The sequence below is a fragment of the Stomoxys calcitrans genome, chromosome 3 (assembly GCF_963082655.1).
Source record: "Stomoxys calcitrans chromosome 3, idStoCalc2.1, whole genome shotgun sequence".
In the NCBI taxonomy this organism is placed as follows: Eukaryota; Metazoa; Arthropoda; class Insecta; order Diptera; family Muscidae; genus Stomoxys; species Stomoxys calcitrans.
The window spans coordinates 25,526,503-25,534,524 of NC_081554.1; positions in this window are offsets into that span (position 1 = coordinate 25,526,503).

The window sequence follows — 8,022 nt, forward strand, 5'->3', positions numbered from 1 at the left end:
CTGTAACATCTTTAGTTTTGCGAATTTCAAAATTCTGAGGACACCGTTGGATTCGTGAAGAAAATTTCTTTCCGTAATGGTGCTGGACGAAGCAATACTCTTTTCTGTTTCCTTAAAAAGAGTATTGCTTCAAAAACGCATAATTCATATCCAGAAAATATAAAAAAACCAACGTGAGTTTGCAAGTGCTGTAATTTCATTAGTTTTGCAATCTTCACAATTTTTCAGACACCGTTGGATTTGTGAGGAAAAACTCTTTCCGTAGAGGTGCTGGTAAAGCAATACATTAAAGTTTTCTGGGACAAGCATCGCAAAAACCAATTTTTATTGGGCGTAAAAAGTCAAGGTCGTTTTCCAGGCCGAAAACGCTGTAACTGTTTAATTTTTTCGAATTTCGAAAATTTTCCAGCACTTCGCAATTTATAATTCGAAGAAGATTCGTACAATTAACAAAATTACTTAAAATTTCACATTTTAATTTTTTGCATTTTTTTTAGCAAGGGCTAACAGTTTTAGATACAAACTTCTCTTGTGTAAGTTTCAAGTCTAACTGAATCTTTATTTCAAATTTTCCTTAACGCTAGCTTAATAAATAAATGTTTACAATTAGCTGATGAATTCTTCATAGTATATGTTTTCATTATGGCTCGCTATGGGTGGTCAAATGATATTTGCATTGATCTCTGTTTCTCTGTGGCTGGTTGGGGTAAATGGATTTTGTATATACAAAATCCATTTGCGACAATTTCGTTGATCATGGATTTTTGCTAATGCTGCAAAAATCCATAGTCATAATGAATTAAAATTCTGCGGACAGCGTGGGTGGCCCTGTAACTCCCCCAACGCTTGTTTCGGGCTCCGTCCTCGGAGTCGATGATAGATTTAACTTAAATCTTTTTACACTTTGATATGAAATAAGTATAATTATAATTGATATTAACAAATACAGACATGTATAATGGTAATTTGACACTTTTTGATGTTTTTCAATTTTGTTTCTATTTTGGACATTTTTTGTGTCCAATATTTCCATAGTAAGTTCTTCTTTGGTTGTATTTGTAAATGGTATAGCTTTAATAAACTCAGGGTTTAAATAATGGTGTTTAATAGTGTTTTCGACATTTGTAAAAGATTGATTTTTAAGGTATAAAGTACAATTTTTGTATTTAATCCATTTTGTTCCTTCTACAAAAATATTATGACCACAAGTAGTTTTCATTTTGGTTTTATGAAATTTCTGTATTACAATAGAGCCTGGCGTTATAATTTTTATTGTTTCTTCTGCTTTTTTCTTAATTCTAATGCAATTTTTTATTATGGATTTTGTAAAAATATCGATAATACATTCATCATTTAATTTTACAAGATTGCTTGCTTTTTCCGATTTCTCATTAAATTCGTAAACAATACCGTCTTTTAACAATATTTCTTTGTGCTTAAAACTAATTGTTTCATTTTTATCATCCAAAATTTCAAAAAGACGATATTTTTCATATTTTTCTTTTCCGTATTTAGGAATTAATAGAGTAAATATAATAATATTATGCTTATATAGTAATGACACTAAATCAATATTTTTAAATTCTTCGTCAGATTCTATCAGTTTTGTTTCTTGGTCTGTCAAAATATTTCTTGTGAGGATACCTAATCGGCTGGTCAAAATAACGTCCTCTATTGTGTCGATAAAATGAAGTAAAGAATTAATGTCATTGTGTATTTGAAAACATACTTTCAAATAGTAATAATGTTCCCTAATCTGAGTATTTAATACAAGACTTTTTATTTGGCTGGAAATATATCTTTCAATATTCAAAATATTTTTGTTTAGAATTTCTATCTGTTCCTGTAATTCCTTGTTTATTTTAATTTGTTTGTTATTTTCATTAATAAGTTCGGTATTTTCTGTATCTAAATTATGTAATGCATTATAGATTGCTTTTTCATCCTCACTGTCCATGGTTCCTGCAATAACTTTTAATGTTTTCCCTAATAAGTCAATTAATCCTCTTTTATTTCTTATTTTTGGTGTTAAAGCTTTAAGTTTTGTATCCAGTTCCCTAAAATTCCTAAGCAACGTCCTATGTATATAGTCATTTTTTGTGTCACTTGGTAGCGTTTCATTTAACATCTTAATATTAACTTCTATTTGGTTTCTAGCAACTTCTAGTTCTGTTATATTAATTATGTGTAATACTTTCATATTATACTCAATAAGCCGCACTTCATCCACTTTGATTGGTAAATAACCATTGTTGTTGTCTAAATCGATTATTTCGATATTCTCCGCATGAATTCCATATATCAAAATTATTAGTACCAACAAAGTTGTCATTGTGATCTAATAGAATATAAGATCAAGGGAGACCAATTTAGACAATTATAATAATTATTTGTTATTTAGATATATATATATATATATATGTATAAAATTAATGCAGTAATCTTTAAAATTCGATTTTATGCTCCTGTATTGTTGCTACTAATTATTTCGTTTAACAGCATTACCCCTTCTAGTGGTTTGTTGCACTGGGAATCTTACGTTCTGTGCGTTTTGGAATTTCTTTTTCTTTTTAACATGTGTTTTATAATAAATTTGTTTTGAATTTTGGTCTTTTAAATGAGAGTCGTCAATTTTCCTTCCTTCTATTTTCCTGAATTTCTGATAATTTTTGCCTCCTCTAGTCTCTTTGATATAATTGATGCCGTCTTCTAGAATTTTTTTCTCCTATCCTTGATTCATTCAGTTTATTAATTACTTGTTCCTTTTTCTTTAGCATCCTATCATATATATCCGGGTATTGAGATTCATTAATCTTCCCTTGAATAAAATCAATTGGTTTTATATTTGTTGTACTATGTATAGTATGGTTGTAGAAACCATTTATTTGAATCATCTGTTCTTCTATAGAAATGTCAATTTTGCTTTGCTTGAGAATTCTTAAATGTTCATTGATAGTATTATGTAGCCTTTCAATATCGCTATTGCTATTATGATTTAAACTTGATGTAAAGTTAATTTCAATATTCTTTTCTTTTAAGAACTCCATCATTCCATGTGATTTCATTCCGAGTTCGTTATCTGTTACAATTTTTTCAATATTTCCATAAGAGCTTAAATATCTTAAGATGCATTTCCTAAATTCGGGGTCTGATCTATTGGTAACACGAGTTATAAGTGCTACTTTACTAAATTTGTCTATCATGGTAACAAATATACTTTTATTTATGGAATAAAATACATCCATATGGATAATTTCATGTGGTCTTCTAGGGGTTTCAGATATTTTATAAGGAACTAGATCTGGATTCCTTTCGTATTTTGACAGCATACAAACTTCACAATTGTTTATAAATTCCGATACTTTCTTATACAAATATGGGTAATAATATTTATCTTTAATTTCTTTGTAGTTTTCATTGCATCCTCTATGGTTATTTTTCAAATGTTCATTAGAGATTATCTCTTCTAAATACTCCTCGTCGAGGATATCAATTAATTTCTTGAGACATCTGACAATTTTTAGATTACTATAATCTTTAAATAAGATTGATTTTAATTTATTAAATATGTCATCATCTACAAATAGTGCGTTTGTTTTTTCGTGATCAAAATGATTTTCTATAATTGTTTTCAGGAAATCATCGTCAAATTCCTTTGCCTTTATTACTTTTCTTTTGTGGTTATGTATGACTGAGTTTCTAATTGATACAGCGCCTGATATTATTTTTTGAAATATAACTTGATTGTCATAAATATTTATTGGTTTTTGCAATTCCTTAATTGAATTTAGATTTTCATTATTGTTAAAATTTTGATTTGATGATATGGTATTATTAATTTCAATTCTACTAAGACAGTCTGCCACCTTATTTAGGTGTCCTTCTTTATAGTTTATTTCATAATCATACTCTCCTATTTGAAGTCTCCACCGCATTAATTTCGAATTTGGCTCTTTTAAGTTATTTAACCATATTAGTGGTTTGTGGTCAGTAAAAAGTTCAATTTTCCTGCCATAGACATATGGCCTAAATTGTTTTAAACACCATACAATTCCAAGACATTCTTTCTCAATGGTGGAATAGTTTATTTCGTGTTCATTCAAAGTTCGAGATACGTATGCAATCGGTTTATCGTTCTGCGATAGAACTCCTCCAATAGCAACATTGCTCGCATCCGTAGTAATTTCAAAAGGTAAACTGAAGTCGGGATAAACTAATATTGGAGCATGAACCAACTTTTCCTTCAAAATGTTAAATGCATCGATGTAATTTATATCTTTTATATCTAAAATCGAGTCCTTTTTCAAGTATTTAGTCATGGGTTTAGTAATGTGTGCATAATTTTTTATGAATCTTCTATAATAGCCCGTCATTCCCAAGAATCTTTTTATTTCCTTTTCAGTTCTAGGAATTTGTAATTTTCTTATAACTTCAATTTTAGCTTGGTTCGGGGACACGCCTTCTTCATTTACTGTATGACCCAAAAATTCGACTTCTTTCCTGAAAAATTCACATTTATCTAATTGAATTTTGAGCCTTGCATTTCTTAATTTGTTAAGCACTGATTTCAAATTTTTTACATGTTCTTCTAGTCCATTGGAAAATACAATAATATCATCCATATAAACCATACACTCCCTTTTCGAAACATTTTCCCTTAAAATATTATCTACCAATCGTTGAAAAGTGCTCGGTGCATTTTTCAACCCGAATGGCATTCTATTAAATTCATAATGGCCGTTATCTACTGAAAATGCAGTTTTTTGTCTGTCCTTTTCATGGACTTCGATTTGGTGAAAACCGCTTTTGAGGTCAAGAATAGAAAAATAATTCGATTTTCCTAACTTGTCTAATATATCTGTTATATTTGGAATCGGATAATTATCCTCAATGGTTTTATCATTTAATTTTCGATAGTCAATGACTAATCTAAATTTCTTCATGCCCGATGCATCTGATTTCTTTGGTACAACCCAAACAGGACTGTTGTATGGACTACTGCTCGGTGCAATAATTCCATTACTTAACATTTCCAAAATCTGTTTTTGGATTTCATCTTTGTATATATAGGGGTACCGATAAATTTTACTTCTTATTGGTATTTCATCAGTGGTATCTATAGTATGCTTAATTTCGTGGGTAAAAGTCAATTTTCCATTATCAGAAAGTAAAACCTTAAAATCCCTAATTAGTTTCTCCAATTCTAATCTCTCCTTAGAATTAAGGTGTTCGGTTCTAATTTTCTTTAGAACTGAATCAACATCTATAATTTCGCTATTGATTTTTCCACTAATATCATTAATATTATGAATTTCCGAAATTTCTTCATACGTCAAAATCACTCCTGTATCTAAAACAATAGGTTTATTTGATTTATTATTAATCTTTACACACACTTCTCCATTTTCACATTTATAAAGACCTTCATTGAGAATTATTCCATTACCCTGCATAATATTATTAATTAATACGTCTCCATTTTCTAAAGGAAGACATATTTTACAATCTTGCTCTCCCGGTGGAATAGTTATCTTTACTTTCGTCGTTATTTTCTCAGAAAGTAATGGCAGTTTTGAACCATTTAGAAGTAAATACATCCCTTCGTAATTTATAATCGCTTTATTTTTCAATAAAATGTCGTTGCCTATTAATCCTTCAAAATTATTATTAAAATTGTAAACATAAAATTCAAACATTTGATTTGGCAAATTAAATTCCCTGAAAGCCTTCACCACGGCTTTATGTGTAACTATATGTGAATTTTTTAAAGCTAACATTTCCTTTGGTCCTTTTAATTGTACTATTTTACTTTGATGAAAAACATTTGGATTCACTAAGGAGTTTGTGGCTCCTGTATCAATCAAAAATTTGCACTTGTTAATTACTATGTAGGTGAGTTCATTGGAGCTGTCTGACAAAAATTTCCAATATCCATTGGTGTTGGTCTATCACTATCATTTATTGGCTGATTAGTTGAATCACTGCTAACGGTGTTATTTTGAAACGGGTTGTTTCGATTATTACTATCATTCTGTCTCGGAATATAATTTTGATATTGATCCTGATATCTGGTATAATTTTGATTCTGATGTTGATTTTGTCTGTGTCTTTGATTTTGATATTTATAGTTTTGATTTTTATTAAAGTTCGTATTTTGATTCACGCTTTTATTTCTATTGTCATGAGTAGAATTTGTTTCGTTTTTATTTGGAATTGGATTAGGATTATAGAAAGCATAATTCGTATCGTAAAGTATTTTCATCGCATTCTCGATATTATTTGGATTTCTACAAATTATAATGGAACGCATTGGTTCAATTAATTTGTTTTTAAATACGTCCAATGCTACCCTTTTATTAGCTGCAATGAGAGCATTGTAGCCCGCTTCGTTTTGATGTAATGATCGAGTTTTCATGTTAAGTCTTCTGAGATAAGTTATTATCTCGTCATAAAAATTCTTTGCATTAGTTTTAAATTTAACTGATCTTAATTTATCATATAACTGTTCATCTGTTAATCTATCGCCAAAGTTGTTAATAAGGGTTTCTTTTAGCTCTGTCCATCTTGTAAGGTGATTGTTTATTTCGGAAATGTCCTTAGCCGGTCCACTTAGTTTTGACTTAATTATGTCTAAAAATATTCCCTTCGACAAGTCATCATAGGTTTCTAAAATTTGCGTAATTCTGTCAACTAAGTCAATAAAGGTGTAGAGTTCGCTAAAACTACCGTTATAAACCGGTAATTTTGATAAATACTTTATAGGGTCAACCGTGACTGCGTTAAGTGCCATTTTACTATTATTTAAATTTTTTTTGTCTAAATTAAAACTTTTTTCTTTGCTGATTTTTTTTTATCAGAAACAATTTTTTTTTTAGCGTAAAATTTTCACAATTTTTTTTTTCACAATTTCTTAATATTCACTATTATTTTCTTATTAGTTACCATAAATTAGAGTTATCAGAAACAATTTTTTTTTTAGCGTAAATTTTTCACAATTTTTTTTTTTTCACAATTTCTTAATATTCAATATTATTTTCTTATTAGTTACCATAAATTAGAGCTGGTATGTTTCTCCCTCTTTCTTCCTTTATCCGTCGTATGGTTTTTCCTGCTGCCCGGACAAAACCTTTTCCTGGATTCCGAAAGTAAATCCTTTTCGAGGATTTATGTTTTCATCCTTTTTCTTCCTTTATCCGTCGTATGGTTTTTCCTGTTGCCCGGACAAAACCTTTTCCTGGATTCCGAAAGTAAATCCTTTTCGAGGATTTATGTTTTCATCCTTTTCCTGGATGGTGTTGAGTCGTGGATACCTTGTAGGATCCTACCGACTGCGCCAGTTTTAGATACAAACTTCTCTTGTGTAAGTTTCAAGTCTAACTGAATCTTTATTTCAAATTTTCCTTAACGCTAGCTTAATAAATAAATGTTTACAATTAGCTGATGAATTCTTCATAGTATATGTTTTCATTATGGCTCGCTATGGGTGGTCAAATGATATTTGCATTGATCTCTGTTTCTCTGTGGCTGGTTGGGGTAAATGGATTTTGTATATACAAAATCCATTTGCGACAATTTCGTTGATCATGGATTTTTGCTAATGCTGCAAAAATCCATAGTCATAATGAATTAAAATTCTGCGGACAGCGTGGGTGGCCCTGTAACTGCTAACCCCTTATGAAAATTTGCAATTTTTGATGCGAAAAAATTTTTCGAGTTGAGTATACAGTATTGAAGATTATGGCAAAAAATTCGGATTAGCGCAACTCCTATGTTTTTTCTTCAAAAAACAAGCTCAAAATCGCATAGTAAATATCCGAAAAATGCTAAAAAAAATTAGGGTGAGTTTGAAATTGCTGTAACATCTTTAGTTTTGTGAATTTGAAGATTCTGAAGCCACCGTTGGATTCGTAAAGAAAATCTCTTTCCGTAATGGTGCTGGACGAAGCAATACTCTTTTCTGTTTCCATGACAACTTTAGACTATTGTTTCAAAATCGCATGATTCATATCCAAAAACTTCAAA